This window comes from Vipera berus (assembly GCF_964194415.1).
Source record: "Vipera berus genome assembly, chromosome: 5".
NCBI classification, from domain to species: Eukaryota; Metazoa; Chordata; class Lepidosauria; order Squamata; family Viperidae; genus Vipera; species Vipera berus.
In genome coordinates this window covers 92,421,041-92,446,283 of record NC_138207.1, presented here as the reverse complement: position 1 = coordinate 92,446,283, position 25,243 = coordinate 92,421,041, and positions in this window count along the sequence as shown.

Sequence of the window (25,243 nt, the reverse complement as noted above, 5' to 3'; positions counted from 1 at the left end):
TGACTTTTGCAGATCTGAAGTTTCCTTGCGGAGATAGCCCATGCTATATCTTGCATTTGTTAGGAAAAACTGCTTAGAGCATGAAAAGTGCCCATTGCAGAAAGAGCTCAAATTCGAAAAACAAACACGTATTCATGTTCCCCTGCCTCCCCGAAGACAAAAAAACCATGACTTTTGCAGATCTGAAGTTTCCTTGCGGAGATAGCCCATGCTATATCTTGCATTTGTTAGGAAAAACTGCTTAGAGCATGAAAAGTGCCCATTTCAGAAAGAGCTCAAATTCGAAAAACAAACACGTATTCATGATCCCCCGGCTCACTGAACACCAAAAAACCATGAGTTTTGCAGATCTGAAGTTTCCTTGCGGAGATAGCCCATGCTATATCTTGCATTTGTTAGGAAAAACTGCTTATAGCATGAAAAGTGCCCATTGCAGATAGAGCTCAAATTCGCAAAACAAACACATATTCCTGTTCCCCAGCCTCCCCGAAGACGAAAAAACCATGACTTTTGCAGATCTGAAGTTTCCTTGCGGAGATAGCCCATGCTATATCTTGCATTTGTTAGGAAAAACTGCTTAGAGCATGAAAAGTGCCCATTGCAGAAAGAGCTCAAATTCGAAAAACAAACACGTATTCATGTTCCCCCGGCTCACTGAACACCAAAAAACCATGACTTTTGCAGATCTGAAGTTTCCTTGCGGAGATAGCCCATGCTATATCTTGCATTTGTTAGGAAAAACTGCTTATAGTATGAAAAGTGCCCATTGCAGAAAGAGCTCAAATTCGAAAAACAAACACATATTCCTGTTCCCCTGCCTCCCCGAAGATCAAAAAACCATGACTTTTGCAGATGTGAAGTTTCCTTGCGGAGATAGCCCTTGCTATATCTTGCATTTGTTAGGAAAAACTGCTTATAGCATGAAAAGTGCCCATTGCAGATAGAGCTCAAATTCGCAAAACAAACACATATTCCTGTTCCCCAGCCTCCCCGAAGACCAAAAAACCATGACTTTTGCAGATCTGAATTTTCCTTGCGGAGATAGCCCATGCTATATCTTGCATTTGTTAGGAAAAACTGCTTATAGTATGAAAATTGCCCATTGCAGAAAGAGCTCAAATTCGAAAAACAAACACATATTCCTGTTCCCCTGCCTCCCCGAAGACAAAAAAACCATGACTTTTGCAGATCTGAAGTTTCCTTGCGGAGATAGCCCATGCTATATCTTGCATTTGTTAGGAAAAACTGCTTAGAGCATGAAAAGTGCCCATTTCAGAAAGAGCTCAAATTCGAAAAACAAACACGTATTCATGATCCCCCGGCTCACTGAACACCAAAAAACCATGAGTTTTGCAGATCTGAAGTTTCCTTGCGGAGATAGCCCATGCTATATCTTGCATTTGTTAGGAAAAACTGCTTATAGCATGAAAAGTGCCCATTGCAGATAGAGCTCAAATTCGCAAAACAAACACATATTCCTGTTCCCCAGCCTCCCCGAAGACGAAAAAACCATGACTTTTGCAGATCTGAAGTTTCCTTGCGGAGATAGCCCATGCTATATCTTGCATTTGTTAGGAAAAACTGCTTAGAGCATGAAAAGTGCCCATTGCAGAAAGAGCTCAAATTCGAAAAACAAACACGTATTCATGTTCCCCCGGCTCACTGAACACCAAAAAACCATGACTTTTGCAGATCTGAAGTTTCCTTGCGGAGATAGCCCATGCTATATCTTGCATTTGTTAGGAAAAACTGCTTATAGTATGAAAACTGCCCATTGCAGAAAGAGCTCAAATTCGAAAAACAAACACATATTCCTGTTCCCCTGCCTCCCCGAAGACCAAAAAACCATGACTTTTGCAGATCTGAAGTTTCCTTGCGGAGATAGCCCATGCTATATCTTGCATTTGTTAGGAAAAACTGCTTATAGTATGAAAAGTGCCCATTGCAGAAAGAGCTCAAATTCGAAAAACAAACACATATTCCTGTTCCCCTGCCTCCCCGAAGACAAAAAAACCATGACTTTTGCAGATGTGAAGTTTCCTTGCGGAGATAGCCCATGCTATATCTTGCATTTGTTAGGAAAAACTGCTTATAGTATGAAAAGTGCCCATTGCAGAAAGAGCTCAAATTCGAAAAACAAACACATATTCCTGTTCCCCTGCCTCCCCGAAGACCAAAAAACCATGACTTTTGCAGATCTGAAGTTTCCTTGCGGAGATAGCCCATGCTATATCTTGCATTTGTTAGGAAAAACTGCTTAGAGCATGAAAAGTGCCCATTGCAGAAAGAGCTCAAATTCGAAAAACAAACACGTATTCATGATCCCCCGGCTCACTGAACACCAAAAAACCATGAGTTTTGCAGATCTGAAGTTTCCTTGCGGAGATAGCCCATGCTATATCTTGCATTTGTTAGGAAAAACTGCTTATAGCATGAAAAGTGCCCATTGCAGATAGAGCTCAAATTCGCAAAACAAACACATATTCCTGTTCCCCTGCCTCCCCGAAGACCAAAAAACCATGACTTTTGCAGATCTGAATTTTCCTTGCGGAGATAGCCCATGCTATATCTTGCATTTGTTAGGAAAAACTGCTTATAGTATGAAAACTGCCCATTGCAGAAAGAGCTCAAATTCGAAAAACAAACACATATTCCTGTTCTCCTGCCTCCCCGAAGACAAAAAAACCATGACTTTTGCAGATGTGAAGTTTCCTTGCGGAGATAGCCCATCCTATATCTTGCATTTGTTAGGAAAAACTGCTTAGAGCATGAAAAGTGCCCATTGCAGAAAGAGCTCAAATTCGAAAAACAAACACGTATTCATGATCCCCCGGCTCACTGAACACCAAAAAACCATGAGTTTTGCAGATCTGAAGTTTCCTTGCGGAGATAGCCCATGCTATATCTTGCATTTGTTAGGAAAAACTGCTTATAGCATGAAAAGTGCCCATTGCAGATAGAGCTCAAATTCGCAAAACAAACACATATTCCTGTTCCCCAGCCTCCCCGAAGACGAAAAAACCATGACTTTTGCAGATCTGAAGTTTCCTTGCGGAGATAGCCCATGCTATATCTTGCATTTGTTAGGAAAAACTGCTTAGAGCATGAAAAGTGCCCATTGCAGAAAGAGCTCAAATTCGAAAAACAAACACGTATTCATGTTCCCCCGGCTCACTGAACACCAAAAAACCATGACTTTTGCAGATCTGAAGTTTCCTTGCGGAGATAGCCCATGTTATATCTTGCATTTGTTAGGAAAAACTGCTTATAGTATGAAAAGTGCCCATTGCAGAAAGAGCTCAAATTCGAAAAACAAACACATATTCCTGTTCCCCTGCCTCCACGAAGATCAAAAAACCATGACTTTTGCAGATGTGAAGTTTCCTTGCGGAGATAGCCCATGGTATATCTTGCATTTGTTAGGAAAAACTACTTAGAGCATGAAAAGTGCCCATTGCAGAAAGAGCTCAAATTCGAAAAACAAACACATATTCCTGTTCCCCTCCCTCCCCGAAGACGAAAAAACCATGACTTTTGCAGATCTGAAGTTTCCTTGCGGAGATAGCCCATGCTATATCTTGCATTTGTTAGGAAAAACTGCTTATAGCATGAAAAGTGCCCATTGCAGATAGAGCTCAAATTCGCAAAACAAACACATATTCCTGTTCCCCAGCCTCCCCGAAGACCAAAAAACCATGACTTTTGCAGATCTGAATTTTCCTTGCGGAGATAGCCCATGCTATATCTTGCATTTGTTAGGAAAAACTGCTTATAGTATGAAAACTGCCCATTGCAGAAAGAGCTCAAATTCGAAAAACAAACACATATTCCTGTTCCCCTGCCTCCCCGAAGACAAAAAAACCATGACTTTTGCAGATGTGAAGTTTCCTTGCGGAGATAGCCCATCCTATATCTTGCATTTGTTAGGAAAAACTGCTTATAGCATGAAAAGTGCCCATTGCAGATAGAGCTCAAATTCGAAAAACAAACACATATTCCTGTTCCCCTGCCTCCCCGAAGACCAAAAAACCATGACTTTTGCAGATCTGAAGTTTCCTTGCGGAGATAGCCCATGCTATATCTTGCATTTGTTAGGAAAAACTGCTTAGAGCATGAAAAGTGCCCATTTCAGAAAGAGCTCAAATTCGAAAAACAAACACGTATTCATGATCCCCCGGCTCACTGAACACCAAAAAACCATGAGTTTTGCAGATCTGAAGTTTCCTTGCGGAGATAGCCCATGCTATATCTTGCATTTGTTAGGAAAAACTGCTTATAGCATGAAAAGTGCCCATTGCAGATAGAGCTCAAATTCGCAAAACAAACACATATTCCTGTTCCCCAGCCTCCCCGAAGACGAAAAAACCATGACTTTTGCAGATCTGAAGTTTCCTTGCGGAGATAGCCCATGCTATATCTTGCATTTGTTAGGAAAAACTGCTTAGAGCATGAAAAGTGCCCATTGCAGAAAGAGCTCAAATTCGAAAAACAAACACGTATTCATGTTCCCCCGGCTCACTGAACACCAAAAAACAATGACTTTTGCAGATCTGAAGTTTCCTTGCGGAGATAGCCCATGCTATATCTTGCATTTGTTAGGAAAAACTGCTTATAGTATGAAAACTGCCCATTGCAGAAAGAGCTCAAATTCGAAAAACAAACACATATTCCTGTTCCCCTGCCTCCCCGAAGACCAAAAAACCATGACTTTTGCAGATCTGAAGTTTCCTTGCGGAGATAGCCCATGCTATATCTTGCATTTGTTAGGAAAAACTGCTTATAGTATGAAAAGTGCCCATTGCAGAAAGAGCTCAAATTCGAAAAACAAACACATATTCCTGTTCCCCTGCCTCCCCGAAGACCAAAAAACCATGACTTTTGCAGATCTGAAGTTTCCTTGCGGAGATAGCCCATGCTATATCTTGCATTTGTTAGGAAAAACTGCTTAGAGCATGAAAAGTGCCCATTGCAGAAAGAGCTCAAATTCGAAAAACAAACACGTATTCATGATCCCCCGGCTCACTGAACACCAAAAAACCATGACTTTTGCAGATCTGAAGTTTCCTTGCGGAGATAGCCCATGCTATATCTTGCATTTGTTAGGAAAAACTGCTTAGAGCATGAAAAGTGCCCATTGCAGAAAGAGCTCAAATTCGAAAAACAAACACGTATTCATGTTCCCCAGGCTCACTGAACACCAAAAAACCGTGACTTTTGCAGATGTGAAGTTTCCTTGCGGAGATAGCCCATGCTATATCTTGCATTTGTTAGGAAAAACTGCTTATAGTATGAAAAGTGCCCATTGCACAAAGAGCTCAAATTCGAAAAACAAACACGTATTCATGTTCCCCCGGCTCACTGAACACCAAAAAACCATGAGTTTTGCAGATCGGATGTCTCCTTGCGGAGATAGCCCATGTTATATCTTGCATTTGTTAGGAAAAACTGCTTATAGCATGAAAAGTGCCCATTGCAGAAAGAGCTCAAATTCGCAAAACAAACACATATTCCTGTTCCCCAGCCTCCCCGAAGACCAAAAAACCATGACTTTTGCAGATCTGAATTTTCCTTGCGGAGATAGCCCATGCTATATCTTGCATTTGTTAGGAAAAACTGCTTATAGCATGAAAAGTGCCCATTGCAGATAGAGCTCAAATTCGAAAAACAAACACATATTCCTGTTCCCCTGCCTCCCCGAAGACCAAAAAACCATGACTTTTGCAGATCTGAAGTTTCCTTGCGGAGATAGCCCATGCTATATCTTGCATTTGTTAGGAAAAACTGCTTAGAGCATGAAAAGTGCCCATTGCAGAAAGAGCTCAAATTCGAAAAACAAACACGTATTCATGATCCCCCGGCTCACTGAACACCAAAAAACCATGAGTTTTGCAGATCTGAAGTTTCCTTGCGGAGATAGCCCATGCTATATCTTGCATTTGTTAGGAAAAACTGCTTATAGCATGAAAAGTGCCCATTGCAGATAGAGCTCAAATTCGCAAAACAAACACATATTCCTGTTCCCCAGCCTCCCCGAAGACGAAAAAACCATGACTTTTGCAGATCTGAAGTTTCCTTGCGGAGATAGCCCATGCTATATCTTGCATTTGTTAGGAAAAACTGCTTAGAGCATGAAAAGTGCCCATTGCAGAAAGAGCTCAAATTCGAAAAACAAACACGTATTCATGTTCCCCCGGCTCACTGAACACCAAAAAACCATGACTTTTGCAGATCTGAAGTTTCCTTGCGGAGAAAGCCCATGTTATATCTTGCATTTGTTAGGAAAAACTGCTTATAGTATGAAAAGTGCCCATTGCAGAAAGAGCTCAAATTCGAAAAACAAACACATATTCCTGTTCCCCTGCCTCCCCGAAGACCAAAAAACCATGACTTTTGCAGATCTGAATTTTCCTTGCGGAGATAGCCCATGCTATATCTTGCATTTGTTAGGAAAAACTGCTTATAGTATGAAAATTGCCCATTGCAGAAAGAGCTCAAATTCGAAAAACAAACACATATTCCTGTTCTCCTGCCTCCCCGAAGACAAAAAAACCATGACTTTTGCAGATGTGAAGTTTCCTTGCGGAGATAGCCCATCCTATATCTTGCATTTGTTAGGAAAAACTGCTTAGAGCATGAAAAGTGCCCATTGCAGATAGAGCTCAAATTCGAAAAACAAACACATATTCCTGTTCCCCTGCCTCCCCGAAGACCAAAAAACCATGACTTTTGCAGATCTGAAGTTTCCTTGCGGAGATAGCCCATGCTATATCTTGCATTTGTTAGGAAAAACTGCTTAGAGCATGAAAAGTGCCCATTGCAGAAAGAGCTCAAATTCGAAAAACAAACACGTATTCATGATCCCCCGGCTCACTGAACACCAAAAAACCATGAGTTTTGCAGATCTGAAGTTTCCTTGCGGAGATAGCCCATGCTATATCTTGCATTTGTTAGGAAAAACTGCTTATAGTATGAAAAGTGCCCATTGCACAAAGAGCTCAAATTCGAAAAACAAACACGTATTCATGTTCCCCCGGCTCACTGAACACCAAAAAACCATGAGTTTTGCAGATCGGATGTCTCCTTGCGGAGATAGCCCATGTTATATCTTGCATTTGTTAGGAAAAACTGCTTATAGCATGAAAAGTGCCCATTGCAGAAAGAGCTCAAATTCGCAAAACAAACACATATTCCTGTTCCCAGCCTCCCCGAAGACCAAAAAACCATGACTTTTGCAGATCTGAATTTTCCTTGCGGAGATAGCCCATGCTATATCTTGCATTTGTTAGGAAAAACTGCTTATAGCATGAAAAGTGCCCATTGCAGATAGAGCTCAAATTCGAAAAACAAACACATATTCCTGTTCCCCTGCCTCCCCGAAGACCAAAAAACCATGACTTTTGCAGATCTGAAGTTTCCTTGCGGAGATAGCCCATGCTATATCTTGCATTTGTTAGGAAAAACTGCTTAGAGCATGAAAAGTGCCCATTGCAGAAAGAGCTCAAATTCGAAAAACAAACACGTATTCATGATCCCCCGGCTCACTGAACACCAAAAAACCATGAGTTTTGCAGATCTGAAGTTTCCTTGCGGAGATAGCCCATGCTATATCTTGCATTTGTTAGGAAAAACTGCTTATAGCATGAAAAGTGCCCATTGCAGATAGAGCTCAAATTCGCAAAACAAACACATATTCCTGTTCCCCAGCCTCCCCGAAGACGAAAAAACCATGACTTTTGCAGATCTGAAGTTTCCTTGCGGAGATAGCCCATGCTATATCTTGCATTTGTTAGGAAAAACTGCTTAGAGCATGAAAAGTGCCCATTGCAGAAAGAGCTCAAATTCGAAAAACAAACACGTATTCATGTTCCCCCGGCTCACTGAACACCAAAAAAGCATGACTTTTGCAGATCTGAAGTTTCCTTGCGGAGATAGCCCATGTTATATCTTGCATTTGTTAGGAAAAACTGCTTATAGTATGAAAAGTGCCCATTGCAGAAAGAGCTCAAATTCGAAAAACAAACACATATTCCTGTTCCCCTGCCTCCCCGAAGACCAAAAAACCATGACTTTTGCAGATCTGAATTTTCCTTGCGGAGATAGCCCATGCTATATCTTGCATTTGTTAGGAAAAACTGCTTAGAGCATGAAAAGTGCCCATTGCAGAAAGAGCTCAAATTCGAAAAACAAACACGTATTCATGATCCCCCGGCTCACTGAACACCAAAAAACCATGACTTTTGCAGATCTGAAGTTTCCTTGCGGAGATAGCCCATGCTATATCTTGCATTTGTTAGGAAAAACTGCTTAGAGCATGAAAAGTGCCCATTGCAGAAAGAGCTCAAATTCGAAAAACAAACACGTATTCATGTTCCCCCGGCTCACTGAACACCAAAAAACCATGACTTTTGCAGATCTGAAGTTTCCTTGCGGAGATAGCCCATGTTATATCTTGCATTTGTTAGGAAAAACTGCTTATAGTATGAAAAGTGCCCATTGCAGAAAGAGCTCAAATTCGAAAAACAAACACATATTCCTGTTCCCCTGCCTCCCCGAAGATCAAAAAACCATGACTTTTGCAGATGTGAAGTTTCCTTGCGGAGATAGCCCATGGTATATCTTGCATTTGTTAGGAAAAACTACTTAGAGCATGAAAAGTGCCCATTGCAGAAAGAGCTCAAATTCGAAAAACAAACACATATTCCTGTTCCCCTCCCTCCCCGAAGACGAAAAAACCATGACTTTTGCAGATCTGAAGTTTCCTTGCGGAGATAGCCCATGCTATATCTTGCATTTGTTAGGAAAAACTGCTTATAGCATGAAAAGTGCCCATTGCAGATAGAGCTCAAATTCGCAAAACAAACACATATTCCTGTTCCCCAGCCTCCCCGAAGACCAAAAAACCATGACTTTTGCAGATCTGAATTTTCCTTGCGGAGATAGCCCATGCTATATCTTGCATTTGTTAGGAAAAACTGCTTATAGTATGAAAACTGCCCATTGCAGAAAGAGCTCAAATTCGAAAAACAAACACATATTCCTGTTCCCCTGCCTCCCCGAAGACAAAAAAACCATGACTTTTGCAGATGTGAAGTTTCCTTGCGGAGATAGCCCATCCTATATCTTGCATTTGTTAGGAAAAACTGCTTATAGCATGAAAAGTGCCCATTGCAGATAGAGCTCAAATTCGAAAAACAAACACATATTCCTGTTCCCCTGCCTCCCCGAAGACCAAAAAACCATGACTTTTGCAGATCTGAAGTTTCCTTGCGGAGATAGCCCATGCTATATCTTGCATTTGTTAGGAAAAACTGCTTAGAGCATGAAAAGTGCCCATTTCAGAAAGAGCTCAAATTCGAAAAACAAACACGTATTCATGATCCCCCGGCTCACTGAACACCAAAAAACCATGAGTTTTGCAGATCTGAAGTTTCCTTGCGGAGATAGCCCATGCTATATCTTGCATTTTTAGGAAAAACTGCTTATAGCATGAAAAGTGCCCATTGCAGATAGAGCTCAAATTCGCAAAACAAACACATATTCCTGTTCCCCAGCCTCCCCGAAGACGAAAAAACCATGACTTTTGCAGATCTGAAGTTTCCTTGCGGAGATAGCCCATGCTATATCTTGCATTTGTTAGGAAAAACTGCTTAGAGCATGAAAAGTGCCCATTGCAGAAAGAGCTCAAATTCGAAAAACAAACACGTATTCATGTTCCCCCGGCTCACCGAACACCAAAAAACCATGACTTTTGCAGATCTGAAGTTTCCTTGCGGAGATAGCCCATGCTATATCTTGCATTTGTTAGGAAAAACTGCTTATAGTATGAAAACTGCCCATTGCAGAAAGAGCTCAAATTCGAAAAACAAACACATATTCCTGTTCCCCAGCCTCCCCGAAGACCAAAAACCATGACTTTTGCAGATCTGAATTTTCCTTGCGGAGATAGCCCATGCTATATCTTGCATTTGTTAGGAAAAACTGCTTATAGTATGAAAACTGCCCATTGCAGAAAGAGCTCAAATTCGAAAAACAAACACATATTCCTGTTCCCCTGCCTCCCCGAAGACAAAAAAACCATGACTTTTGCAGATGTGAAGTTTCCTTGCGAAGATAGCCCATCCTATATCTTGCATTTGTTAGGAAAAACTGCTTATAGCATGAAAAGTGCCCATTGCAGATAGAGCTCAAATTCGAAAAACAAACACATATTCCTGTTCCCCTGCCTCCCCGAAGACCAAAAAACCATGACTTTTGCAGATCTGAAGTTTCCTTGCGGAGATAGCCCATGCTATATCTTGCATTTGTTAGGAAAAACTGCTTAGAGCATGAAAAGTGCCCATTTCAGAAAGAGCTCAAATTCGAAAAACAAACACGTATTCATGATCCCCCGGCTCACTGAACACCAAAAAACCATGAGTTTTGCAGATCTGAAGTTTCCTTGCGGAGATAGCCCATGCTATATCTTGCATTTTTAGGAAAAACTGCTTATAGCATGAAAAGTGCCCATTGCAGATAGAGCTCAAATTCGCAAAACAAACACATATTCCTGTTCCCCAGCCTCCCCGAAGACGAAAAAACCATGACTTTTGCAGATCTGAAGTTTCCTTGCGGAGATAGCCCATGCTATATCTTGCATTTGTTAGGAAAAACTGCTTAGAGCATGAAAAGTGCCCATTGCAGAAAGAGCTCAAATTCGAAAAACAAACACGTATTCATGTTCCCCCGGCTCACTGAACACCAAAAAACCATGACTTTTGCAGATCTGAAGTTTCCTTGCGGAGATAGCCCATGCTATATCTTGCATTTGTTAGGAAAAACTGCTTATAGTATGAAAACTGCCCATTGCAGAAAGAGCTCAAATTCGAAAAACAAACACATATTCCTGTTCCCCTGCCTCCCCGAAGACCAAAAAACCATGACTTTTGCAGATCTGAAGTTTCCTTGCGGAGATAGCCCATGCTATATCTTGCATTTGTTAGGAAAAACTGCTTATAGTATGAAAAGTGCCCATTGCAGAAAGAGCTCAAATTCGAAAAACAAACACATATTCCTGTTCCCCTGCCTCCCCGAAGACAAAAAAACCATGACTTTTGCAGATGTGAAGTTTCCTTGCGGAGATAGCCCATGCTATATCTTGCATTTGTTAGGAAAAACTGCTTATAGTATGAAAAGTGCCCATTGCAGAAAGAGCTCAAATTCGAAAAACAAACACATATTCCTGTTCCCCTGCCTCCCCGAAGACCAAAAAACCATGACTTTTGCAGATCTGAAGTTTCCTTGCGGAGATAGCCCATGCTATATCTTGCATTTGTTAGGAAAAACTGCTTAGAGCATGAAAAGTGCCCATTGCAGATAGAGCTCAAATTCGCAAAACAAACACATATTCCTGTTCCCCAGCCTCCCCGAAGACGAAAAAACCATGACTTTTGCAGATCTGAAGTTTCCTTGCGGAGATAGCCCATGCTATATCTTGCATTTGTTAGGAAAAACTGCTTAGAGCATGAAAAGTGCCCATTGCAGAAAGAGCTCAAATTCGAAAAACAAACACGTATTCATGTTCCCCCGGCTCACTGAACACCAAAAAAGCATGACTTTTGCAGATCTGAAGTTTCCTTGCGGAGATAGCCCATGTTATATCTTGCATTTGTTAGGAAAAACTGCTTATAGTATGAAAAGTGCCCATTGCAGAAAGAGCTCAAATTCGAAAAACAAACACATATTCCTGTTCCCCTGCCTCCCCGAAGACCAAAAAACCATGACTTTTGCAGATCTGAATTTTCCTTGCGGAGATAGCCCATGCTATATCTTGCATTTGTTAGGAAAAACTGCTTAGAGCATGAAAAGTGCCCATTGCAGAAAGAGCTCAAATTCGAAAAACAAACACGTATTCATGATCCCCCGGCTCACTGAACACCAAAAAACCATGACTTTTGCAGATCTGAAGTTTCCTTGCGGAGATAGCCCATGCTATATCTTGCATTTGTTAGGAAAAACTGCTTAGAGCATGAAAAGTGCCCATTGCAGAAAGAGCTCAAATTCGAAAAACAAACACGTATTCATGTTCCCCCGGCTCACTGAACACCAAAAAACCATGACTTTTGCAGATCTGAAGTTTCCTTGCGGAGATAGCCCATGTTATATCTTGCATTTGTTAGGAAAAACTGCTTATAGTATGATAAGTGCCCATTGCAGAAAGAGCTCAAATTCGAAAAACAAACACATATTCCTGTTCCCCTGCCTCCCCGAAGATCAAAAAACCATGACTTTTGCAGATGTGAAGTTTCCTTGCGGAGATAGCCCATGGTATATCTTGCATTTGTTAGGAAAAACTACTTAGAGCATGAAAAGTGCCCATTGCAGAAAGAGCTCAAATTCGAAAAACAAACACATATTCCTGTTCCCCTCCCTCCCCGAAGACGAAAAAACCATGACTTTTGCAGATCTGAAGTTTCCTTGCGGAGATAGCCCATGCTATATCTTGCATTTGTTAGGAAAAACTGCTTATAGCATGAAAAGTGCCCATTGCAGATAGAGCTCAAATTCGCAAAACAAACACATATTCCTGTTCCCCAGCCTCCCCGAAGACCAAAAAACCATGACTTTTGCAGATCTGAATTTTCCTTGCGGAGATAGCCCATGCTATATCTTGCATTTGTTAGGAAAAACTGCTTATAGTATGAAAACTGCCCATTGCAGAAAGAGCTCAAATTCGAAAAACAAACACATATTCCTGTTCCCCTGCCTCCCCGAAGACAAAAAAACCATGACTTTTGCAGATGTGAAGTTTCCTTGCGGAGATAGCCCATCCTATATCTTGCATTTGTTAGGAAAAACTGCTTATAGCATGAAAAGTGCCCATTGCAGATAGAGCTCAAATTCGAAAAACAAACACATATTCCTGTTCCCCTGCCTCCCCGAAGACCAAAAAACCATGACTTTTGCAGATCTGAAGTTTCCTTGCAGAGATAGCCCATGCTATATCTTGCATTTGTTAGGAAAAACTGCTTAGAGCATGAAAAGTGCCCATTTCAGAAAGAGCTCAAATTCGAAAAACAAACACGTATTCATGATCCCCCGGCTCACTGAACACCAAAAAACCATGAGTTTTGCAGATCTGAAGTTTCCTTGCGGAGATAGCCCATGCTATATCTTGCATTTGTTAGGAAAAACTGCTTATAGCATGAAAAGTGCCCATTGCAGATAGAGCTCAAATTCGCAAAACAAACACATATTCCTGTTCCCCAGCCTCCCCGAAGACGAAAAAACCATGACTTTTGCAGATCTGAAGTTTCCTTGCGGAGATAGCCCATGCTATATCTTGCATTTGTTAGGAAAAACTGCTTAGAGCATGAAAAGTGCCCATTGCAGAAAGAGCTCAAATTCGAAAAACAAACACGTATTCATGTTCCCCCGGCTCACTGAACACCAAAAAACCATGACTTTTGCAGATCTGAAGTTTCCTTGCGGAGATAGCCCATGCTATATCTTGCATTTGTTAGGAAAAACTGCTTATAGTATGAAAACTGCCCATTGCAGAAAGAGCTCAAATTCGAAAAACAAACACATATTCCTGTTCCCCTGCCTCCCCGAAGACCAAAAAACCATGACTTTTGCAGATCTGAAGTTTCCTTGCGGAGATAGCCCATGCTATATCTTGCATTTGTTAGGAAAAACTGCTTATAGTATGAAAAGTGCCCATTGCAGAAAGAGCTCAAATTCGAAAAACAAACACATATTCCTGTTCCCCTGCCTCCCCGAAGACAAAAAAACCATGACTTTTGCAGATGTGAAGTTTCCTTGCGGAGATAGCCCATGCTATATCTTGCATTTGTTAGGAAAAACTGCTTATAGTATGAAAAGTGCCCATTGCAGAAAGAGCTCAAATTCGAAAAACAAACACATATTCCTGTTCCCCTGCCTCCCCGAAGACCAAAAAACCATGACTTTTGCAGATCTGAAGTTTCCTTGCGGAGATAGCCCATGCTATATCTTGCATTTGTTAGGAAAAACTGCTTAGAGCATGAAAAGTGCCCATTGCAGAAAGAGCTCAAATTCGAAAAACAAACACGTATTCATGATCCCCCGGCTCACTGAACACCAAAAAACCATGAGTTTTGCAGATCTGAAGTTTCCTTGCGGAGATAGCCCATGCTATATCTTGCATTTGTTAGGAAAAACTGCTTATAGCATGAAAAGTGCCCATTGCAGATAGAGCTCAAATTCGCAAAACAAACACATATTCCTGTTCCCCAGCCTCCCCGAAGACCAAAAAACCATGACTTTTGCAGATCTGAATTTTCCTTGCGGAGATAGCCCATGCTATATCTTGCATTTGTTAGGAAAAACTGCTTATAGTATGAAAACTGCCCATTGCAGAAAGAGCTCAAATTCGAAAAACAAACACATATTCCTGTTCCCCTGCCTCTCCGAAGACAAAAAAACCATGACTTTTGCAGATGTGAAGTTTCCTTGCGGAGATAGCCCATGCTATATCTTGCATTTGTTAGGAAAAACTGCTTATAGTATGAAAAGTGCCCATTGCAGAAAGAGCTCAAATTCGAAAAACAAACACATATTCCTGTTCCCCTGCCTCCCCGAAGACCAAAAAACCATGACTTTTGCAGATCTGAAGTTTCCTTGCGGAGATAGCCCATGCTATATCTTGCATTTGTTAGGAAAAACTGCTTAGAGCATGAAAAGTGCCCATTGCAGAAAGAGCTCAAATTCGAAAAACAAACACGTATTCATGATCCCCCGGCTCACTGAACACCAAAAAACCATGAGTTTTGCAGATCTGAAGTTTCCTTGCGGAGATAGCCCATGCTATATCTTGCATTTGTTAGGAAAAACTGCTTATAGCATGAAAAGTGCCCATTGCAGATAGAGCTCAAATTCGCAAAACAAACACATATTCCTGTTCCCCAGCCTCCCCAAAGACGAAAAAACCATGACTTTTGCAGATCTGAAGTTTCCTTGTGGAGATAGCCCATGCTATATCTTGCATTTGTTAGGAAAAACTGCTTAGAGCATGAAAAGTGCCCATTGCAGAAAGAGCTCAAATTCGAAAAACAAACACGTATTCATGTTCCCCCGGCTCACTGAACACCAAAAAACCATGACTTTTGCAGATCGGATGTCTCCTTGCGGAGAAAGCCCATGTTATATCTTGCATTTGTTAGGAAAAACTGCTTATAGCATGAAAAGTGCCCATTGCAGATAGAGCTCAAATTCGCAAAACAAACACATATTCCTGTTCCCCTGCCTCCCCGAAGACCAAAAAACCATGACTTTTGCAGATCTGAATTTTCCTTGCGGAGATAGCCCATGCTATATCTTGCATTTGTTAGGAAAAACTGCTTATAGTATGTAAACTGCCCATTGCAGAAAGAGCTCAAATTCGAAAAACAAACACATATTCCTGTTCTCCTGCCTCCCCGAAGACAAAAAAACCATGACTTTTGCAGATGTGAAGTTTCCTTGCGGAGATAACCCATCCTATATCTTGCATTTGTTAGGAAAAACTGCTTAGAGCATGAAAAGTGCCCATTGCAGAAAGAGCTCAAATTCGAAAAACAAACACGTATTCATGATCCCCCGGCTCACTGAACACCAAAAAACCATGAGTTTTGCAGATCTGAAGTTTCCTTGCGGAGATAGCCCATGCTATATCTTGCATTTGTTAGGAAAAACTGCTTATAGCATGAAAAGTGCCCATTGCAGATAGAGCTCAAATTCGCAAAACAAACACATATTCCTGTTCCCCTGCCTCCCCGAAGACCAAAAAACCATGACTTTTGCAGATCTGAATTTTCCTTGCGGAGATAGCCCATGCTATATCTTGCATTTGTTAGGAAAAACTGCTTAGAGCATGAAAAGTGCCCATTGCAGAAAGAGCTCAAATTCGAAAAACAAACACGTATTCATGATCCCCCGGCTCACTGAACACCAAAAAACCATGACTTTTGCAGATCTGAAGTTTCCTTGCGGAGATAGCCCATGCTATATCTTGCATTTGTTAGGAAAAACTGCTTAGAGCATGAAAAGTGCCCATTGCAGAAAGAGCTCAAATTCGAAAAACAAACACGTATTCATGTTCCCCCGGCTCACTGAACACCAAAAAACCATGACTTTTGCAGATCTGAAGTTTCCTTGCGGAGATAGCCCATGTTATATCTTGCATTTGTTAGGAAAAACTGCTTATAGTATGATAAGTGCCCATTGCAGAAAGAGCTCAAATTCGAAAAACAAACACATATTCCTGTTCCCCTGCCTCCCCGAAGATCAAAAAACCATGACTTTTGCAGATGTGAAGTTTCCTTGCGGAGATAGCCCATGGTATATCTTGCATTTGTTAGGAAAAACTACTTAGAGCATGAAAAGTGCCCATTGCAGAAAGAGCTCAAATTCGAAAAACAAACACATATTCCTGTTCCCCTCCCTCCCCGAAGACGAAAAAACCATGACTTTTGCAGATCTGAAGTTTCCTTGCGGAGATAGCCCATGCTATATCTTGCATTTGTTAGGAAAAACTGCTTATAGCATGAAAAGTGCCCATTGCAGATAGAGCTCAAATTCGCAAAACAAACACATATTCCTGTTCCCCAGCCTCCCCGAAGACCAAAAAACCATGACTTTTGCAGATCTGAATTTTCCTTGCGGAGATAGCCCATGCTATATCTTGCATTTGTTAGGAAAAACTGCTTATAGTATGAAAACTGCCCATTGCAGAAAGAGCTCAAATTCGAAAAACAAACACATATTCCTGTTCCCCTGCCTCCCCGAAGACAAAAAAACCATGACTTTTGCAGATGTGAAGTTTCCTTGCGGAGATAGCCCATCCTATATCTTGCATTTGTTAGGAAAAACTGCTTATAGCATGAAAAGTGCCCATTGCAGATAGAGCTCAAATTCGAAAAACAAACACATATTCCTGTTCCCCTGCCTCCCCGAAGACCAAAAAACCATGACTTTTGCAGATCTGAAGTTTCCTTGCAGAGATAGCCCATGCTATATCTTGCATTTGTTAGGAAAAACTGCTTAGAGCATGAAAAGTGCCCATTTCAGAAAGAGCTCAAATTCGAAAAACAAACACGTATTCATGATCCCCCGGCTCACTGAACACCAAAAAACCATGAGTTTTGCAGATCTGAAGTTTCCTTGTGGAGATAGCCCATGCTATATCTTGCATTTGTTAGGAAAAACTGCTTATAGCATGAAAAGTGCCCATTGCAGATAGAGCTCAAATTCGCAAAACAAACACATATTCCTGTTCCCCAGCCTCCCCGAAGACGAAAAAACCATGACTTTTGCAGATCTGAAGTTTCCTTGCGGAGATAGCCCATGCTATATCTTGCATTTGTTAGGAAAAACTGCTTAGAGCATGAAAAGTGCCCATTGCAGAAAGAGCTCAAATTCGAAAAACAAACACGTATTCATGTTCCCCCGGCTCACTGAACACCAAAAAACCATGACTTTTGCAGATCTGAAGTTTCCTTGCGGAGATAGCCCATGCTATATCTTGCATTTGTTAGGAAAAACTGCTTATAGTATGAAAAGTGCCCATTGCAGAAAGAGCTCAAATTCGAAAAACAAACACATATTCCTGTTCCCCTGCCTCCCCGAAGACAAAAAAACCATGACTTTTGCAGATGTGAAGTTTCCTTGCGGAGATAGCCCATGCTATATCTTGCATTTGTTAGGAAAAACTGCTTATAGTATGAAAAGTGCCCATTGCAGAAAGAGCTCAAATTCGAAAAACAAACACATATTCCTGTTCCCCTGCCTCCCCGAAGACCAAAAAACCATGACTTTTGCAGATCTGAAGTTTCCTTGCGGAGATAGCCCATGCTATATCTTGCATTTGTTAGGAAAAACTGCTTAGAGCATGAAAAGTGCCCATTGCAGAAAGAGCTCAAATTCGAAAAACAAACACGTATTCATGATCCCCCGGCTCACTGAACACCAAAAAACCATGAGTTTTGCAGATCTGAAGTTTCCTTGCGGAGATAGCCCATGCTATATCTTGCATTTGTTAGGAAAAACTGCTTATAGCATGAAAAGTGCCCATTGCAGATAGAGCTCAAATTCGCAAAACAAACACATATTCCTGTTCCCCAGCCTCCCCGAAGACCAAAAAACCATGACTTTTGCAGATCTGAATTTTCCTTGCGGAGATAGCCCATGCTATATCTTGCATTTGTTAGGAAAAACTGCTTATAGTATGAAAACTGCCCATTGCAGAAAGAGCTCAAATTCGAAAAACAAACACATATTCCTGTTCCCCTGCCTCTCCGAAGACAAAAAAACCATGACTTTTGCAGATGTGAAGTTTCCTTGCGGAGATAGCCCATGCTATATCTTGCATTTGTTAGGAAAAACTGCTTATAGTATGAAAAGTGCCCATTGCAGAAAGAGCTCAAATTCGAAAAACAAACACATATTCCTGTTCCCCTGCCTCCCCGAAGACCAAAAAACCATGACTTTTGCAGATCTGAAGTTTCCTTGCGGAGATAGCCCATGCTATATCTTGCATTTGTTAGGAAAAACTGCTTAGAGCATGAAAAGTGCCCATTGCAGAAAGAGCTCAAATTCGAAAAACAAACACGTATTCATGATCCCCCGGCTCACTGAACACCAAAAAACCATGAGTTTTGCAGATCTGAAGTTTCCTTGCGGAGATAGCCCATGCTATATCTTGCATTTGTTAGGAAAAACTGCTTATAGCATGAAAAGTGCCCATTGCAGATAGAGCTCAAATTCGCAAAACAAACACATATTCCTGTTCCCCAGCCTCCCCAAAGACGAAAAAACCATGACTTTTGCAGATCTGAAGTTTCCTTGTGGAGATAGCCCATGCTATATCTTGCATTTGTTAGGAAAAACTGCTTAGAGCATGAAAAGTGCCCATTGCAGAAAGAGCTCAAATTCGAAAAACAAACACGTATTCATGTTCCCCCGGCTCACTGAACACCAAAAAACCATGACTTTTGCAGATCGGATGTCTCCTTGCGGAGAAAGCCCATGTTATATCTTGCATTTGTTAGGAAAAACTGCTTATAGCATGAAAAGTGCCCATTGCAGATAGAGCTCAAATTCGCAAAACAAACACATATTCCTGTTCCCCTGCCTCCCCGAAGACCAAAAAACCATGACTTTTGCAGATCTGAATTTTCCTTGCGGAGATAGCCCATGCTATATCTTGCATTTGTTAGGAAAAACTGCTTATAGTATGTAAACTGCCCATTGCAGAAAGAGCTCAAATTCGAAAAACAAACACATATTCCTGTTCTCCTGCCTCCCCGAAGACAAAAAAACCATGACTTTTGCAGATGTGAAGTTTCCTTGCGGAGATAACCCATCCTATATCTTGCATTTGTTAGGAAAAACTGCTTAGAGCATGAAAAGTGCCCATTGCAGAAAGAGCTCAAATTCGAAAAACAAACACGTATTCATGATCCCCCGGCTCACTGAACACCAAAAAACCATGAGTTTTGCAGATCTGAAGTTTCCTTGCGGAGATAGCCCATGCTATATCTTGCATTTGTTAGGAAAAACTGCTTATAGCATGAAAAGTGCCCATTGCAGATAGAGCTCAAATTCGCAAAACAAACACATATTCCTGTTCCCCTGCCTCCCCGAAGACCAAAAAACCATGACTTTTGCAGATCTGAATTTTCCTTGCGGAGATAGCCCATGCTATATCTTGCATTTGTTAGGAAAAACTGCTTAGAGCATGAAAAGTGCCCATTGCAGAAAGAGCTCAAATTCGAAAAACAAACACGTATTCATGATCCCCCGGCTCACTGAACACCAAAAAACCATGACTTTTGCAGATCTGAAGTTTCCTTGCGGAGATAGCCCATGCTATATCTTGCATTTGTTAGGAAAAACTGCTTAGAGCATGAAAAGTGCCCATTGCAGAAAGAGCTCAAATTCGAAAAACAAACACGTATTCATGTTCCCCCGGCTCACTGAACACCAAAAAAACATGACTTTTGCAGATCTGAAGTTTCCTTGCGGAGATAGCCCATGTTATATCTTGCATTTGTTAGGAAAAACTGCTTATAGTATGATAAGTGCCCATTGCAGAAAGAGCTCAAATTCGAAAAACAAACACATATTCCTGTTCCCCTGCCTCCCCGAAGATCAAAAAACCATGACTTTTGCAGATGTGAAGTTTCCTTGCGGAGATAGCCCATGGTATATCTTGCATTTGTTAGGAAAAACTACTTAGAGCATGAAAAGTGCCCATTGCAGAAAGAGCTCAAATTCGAAAAACAAACACATATTCCTGTTCCCCTCCCTCCCCGAAGACGAAAAAACCATGACTTTTGCAGATCTGAAGTTTCCTTGCGGAGATAGCCCATGCTATATCTTGCATTTGTTAGGAAAAACTGCTTATAGCATGAAAAGTGCCCATTGCAGATAGAGCTCAAATTCGCAAAACAAACACATATTCCTGTTCCCCAGCCTCCCCGAAGACCAAAAAACCATGACTTTTGCAGATCTGAATTTTCCTTGCGGAGATAGCCCATGCTATATCTTGCATTTGTTAGGAAAAACTGCTTATAGTATGAAAACTGCCCATTGCAGAAAGAGCTCAAATTCGAAAAACAAACACATATTCCTGTTCCCCTGCCTCCCCGAAGACAAAAAAACCATGACTTTTGCAGATGTGAAGTTTCCTTGCGGAGATAGCCCATCCTATATCTTGCATTTGTTAGGAAAAACTGCTTATAGCATGAAAAGTGCCCATTGCAGATAGAGCTCAAATTCGAAAAACAAACACATATTCCTGTTCCCCTGCCTCCCCGAAGACCAAAAAACCATGACTTTTGCAGATCTGAAGTTTCCTTGCAGAGATAGCCCATGCTATATCTTGCATTTGTTAGGAAAAACTGCTTAGAGCATGAAAAGTGCCCATTTCAGAAAGAGCTCAAATTCGAAAAACAAACACGTATTCATGATCCCCCGGCTCACTGAACACCAAAAAACCATGAGTTTTGCAGATCTGAAGTTTCCTTGTGGAGATAGCCCATGCTATATCTTGCATTTGTTAGGAAAAACTGCTTATAGCATGAAAAGTGCCCATTGCAGATAGAGCTCAAATTCGCAAAACAAACACATATTCCTGTTCCCCAGCCTCCCCGAAGACGAAAAAACCATGACTTTTGCAGATCTGAAGTTTCCTTGCGGAGATAGCCCATGCTATATCTTGCATTTGTTAGGAAAAACTGCTTAGAGCATGAAAAGTGCCCATTGCAGAAAGAGCTCAAATTCGAAAAACAAACACGTATTCATGTTCCCCCGGCTCACTGAACACCAAAAAACCATGACTTTTGCAGATCTGAAGTTTCCTTGCGGAGATAGCCCATGCTATATCTTGCATTTGTTAGGAAAAACTGCTTATAGTATGAAAACTGCCCATTGCAGAAAGAGCTCAAATTCGAAAAACAAACACATATTCCTGTTCCCCTGCCTCCCCGAAGACCAAAAAACCATGACTTTTGCAGATCTGAAGTTTCCTTGCGGAGATAGCCCATGCTATATCTTGCATTTGTTAGGAAAAACTGCTTATAGTATGAAAAGTGCCCATTGCAGAAAGAGCTCAAATTCGAAAAACAAACACATATTCCTGTTCCCCTGCCTCCCCGAAGACAAAAAAACCATGACTTTTGCAGATGTGAAGTTTCCTTGCGGAGATAGCCCATGCTATATCTTGCATTTGTTAGGAAAAACTGCTTATAGTATGAAAAGTGCCCATTGCAGAAAGAGCTCAAATTCGAAAAACAAACACATATTCCTGTTCCCCTGCCTCCCCGAAGACAAAAAAACCATGACTTTTGCAGATGTGAAGTTTCCTTGCGGAGATAACCCATCCTATATCTTGCATTTGTTAGGAAAAACTGCTTAGAGCATGAAAAGTGCCCATTGCAGAAAGAGCTCAAATTCGAAAAACAAACACGTATTCATGATCCCCCGGCTCACTGAACACCAAAAAACCATGAGTTTTGCAGATCTGAAGTTTCCTTGCGGAGATAGCCCATGCTATATCTTGCATTTGTTAGGAAAAACTGCTTATAGCATGAAAAGTGCCCATTGCAGATAGAGCTCAAATTCGCAAAACAAACACATATTCCTGTTCCCCAGCCTCCCCGAAGACGAAAAAACCATGACTTTTGCAGATCTGAAGTTTCCTTGCGGAGATAGCCCATGCTATATCTTGCATTTGTTAGGAAAAACTGCTTAGAGCATGAAAAGTGCCCATTGCAGAAAGAGCTCAAATTCGAAAAACAAACACGTATTCATGTTCCCCCGGCTCACTGAACACCAAAAAACCATGACTTTTGCAGATCTGAAGTTTCCTTGCGGAGATAGCCCATGTTATATCTTGCATTTGTTAGGAAAAACTGCTTATAGTATGAAAAGTGCCCATTGCAGAAAGAGCTCAAATTCGAAAAACAAACACATATTCCTGTTCCCCTGCCTCCCCGAAGATCAAAAAACCATGACTTTTGCAGATGTGAAGTTTCCTTGCGGAGATAGCCCATGGTATATCTTGCATTTGTTAGGAAAAACTACTTAGAGCATGAAAAGTGCCCATTGCAGAAAGAGCTCAAATTCGAAAAACAAACACATATTCCTGTTCCCCTCCCTCCCCGAAGACGAAAAAACCATGACTTTTGCAGATCTGAAGTTTCCTTGCGGAGATAGCCCTTGCTATATCTTGCATTTGTTAGGAAAAACTGCTTATAGCATGAAAAGTGCCCATTGCAGATAGAGCTCAAATTCGCAAAACAAACACATATTCCTGTTCCCCAGCCTCCCCGAAGACCAAAAAACCATGACTTTTGCAGATCTGAATTTTCCTTGCGGAGATAGCCCATGCTATATCTTGCATTTGTTAGGAAAAACTGCTTATAGTATGAAAACTGCCCATTGCAGAAAGAGCTCAAATTCGAAAAACAAACACATATTCCTGTTCCCCTGCCTCCCCGAAGACAAAAAAACCATGACTTTTGCAGATGTGAAGTTTCCTTGCGGAGATAGCCCATCCTATATCTTGCATTTGTTAGGAAAAACTGCTTATAGCATGAAAAGTGCCCATTGCAGATAGAGCTCAAATTCGAAAAACAAACACATATTCCTGTTCCCCTGCCTCCCCGAAGACCAAAAAACCATGACTTTTGCAGATCTGAAGTTTCCTTGCGGAGATAGCCCATGCTATATCTTGCATTTGTTAGGAAAAACTGCTTAGAGCATGAAAAGTGCCCATTTCAGAAAGAGCTCAAATTCGAAAAACAAACACGTATTCATGATCCCCCGGCTCACTGAACACCAAAAAACCATGAGTTTTGCAGATCTGAAGTTTCCTTGCGGAGATAGCCCATGCTATATCTTGCATTTGTTAGGAAAAACTGCTTATAGCATGAAAAGTGCCCATTGCAGATAGAGCTCAAATTCGCAAAACAAACACATATTCCTGTTCCCCAGCCTCCCCGAAGACGAAAAAACCATGTCTTTTGCAGATCTGAAGTTTCCTTGCGGAGATAGCCCATGCTATATCTTGCATTTGTTAGGAAAAACTGCTTAGAGCATGAAAAGTGCCCATTGCAGAAAGAGCTCAAATTCGAAAAACAAACACGTATTCATGTTCCCCCGGCTCACTGAACACCAAAAAACCATGACTTTTGCAGATCTGAAGTTTCCTTGCGGAGATAGCCCATGCTATATCTTGCATTTGTTAGGAAAAACTGCTTATAGTATGAAAACTGCCCATTGCAGAAAGAGCTCAAATTCGAAAAACAAACACATATTCCTGTTCCCCTGCCTCCCCGAAGACCAAAAAACCATGACTTTTGCAGATCTGAAGTTTCCTTGCGGAGATAGCCCATGCTATATCTTGCATTTGTTAGGAAAAACTGCTTATAGTATGAAAAGTGCCCATTGCAGAAAGAGCTCAAATTCGAAAAACAAACACATATTCCTGTTCCCCTGCCTCCCCGAAGACAAAAAAACCATGACTTTTGCAGATGTGAAGTTTCCTTGCGGAGATAGCCCATGCTATATCTTGCATTTGTTAGGAAAAACTGCTTATAGTATGAAAAGTGCCCATTGCAGAAAGAGCTCAAATTCGAAAAACAAACACATATTCCTGTTCCCCTGCCTCCCCGAAGACCAAAAAACCATGACTTTTGCAGATCTGAAGTTTCCTTGCGGAGATAGCCCATGCTATATCTTGCATTTGTTAGGAAAAACTGCTTAGAGCATGAAAAGTGCCCATTGCAGATAGAGCTCAAATTCGAAAAACAAACACATATTCCTGTTCCCCTGCCTCCCCGAAGACCAAAAAACCATGACTTTTGCAGATCTGAAGTTTCCTTGCGGAGATAGCCCATGCTATATCTTGCATTTGTTAGGAAAAACTGCTTAGAGCATGAAAAGTGCCCATTTCAGAAAGAGCTCAAATTCGAAAAACAAACACGTATTCATGATCCCCCGGCTCACTGAACACCAAAAAACCATGAGTTTTGCAGATCTGAAGTTTCCTTGCGGAGATAGCCCATGCTATATCTTGCATTTGTTAGGAAAAACTGCTTATAGCATGAAAAGTGCCCATTGCAGATAGAGCTCAAATTCGCAAAACAAACACATATTCCTGTTCCCCAGCCTCCCCGAAGACGAAAAAACCATGTCTTTTGCAGATCTGAAGTTTCCTTGCGGAGATAGCCCATGCTATATCTTGCATTTGTTAGGAAAAACTGCTTAGAGCATGAAAAGTGCCCATTGCAGAAAGAGCTCAAATTCGAAAAACAAACACGTATTCATGTTCCCCCGGCTCACTGAACACCAAAAAACCATGACTTTTGCAGATCTGAAGTTTCCTTGCGGAGATAGCCCATGCTATATCTTGCATTTGTTAGGAAAAACTGCTTATAGTATGAAAACTGCCCATTGCAGAAAGAGCTCAAATTCGAAAAACAAACACATATTCCTGTTCCCCTGCCTCCCCGAAGACCAAAAAACCATGACTTTTGCAGATCTGAAGTTTCCTTGCGGAGATAGCCCATCCTATATCTTGCATTTGTTAGGAAAAACTGCTTATAGCATGAAAAGTGCCCATTGCAGATAGAGCTCAAATTCGAAAAACAAACACATATTCCTGTTCCCCTGCCTCCCCGAAGACCAAAAAACCATGACTTTTGCAGATCTGAAGTTTCCTTGCGGAGATAGCCCATGCTAT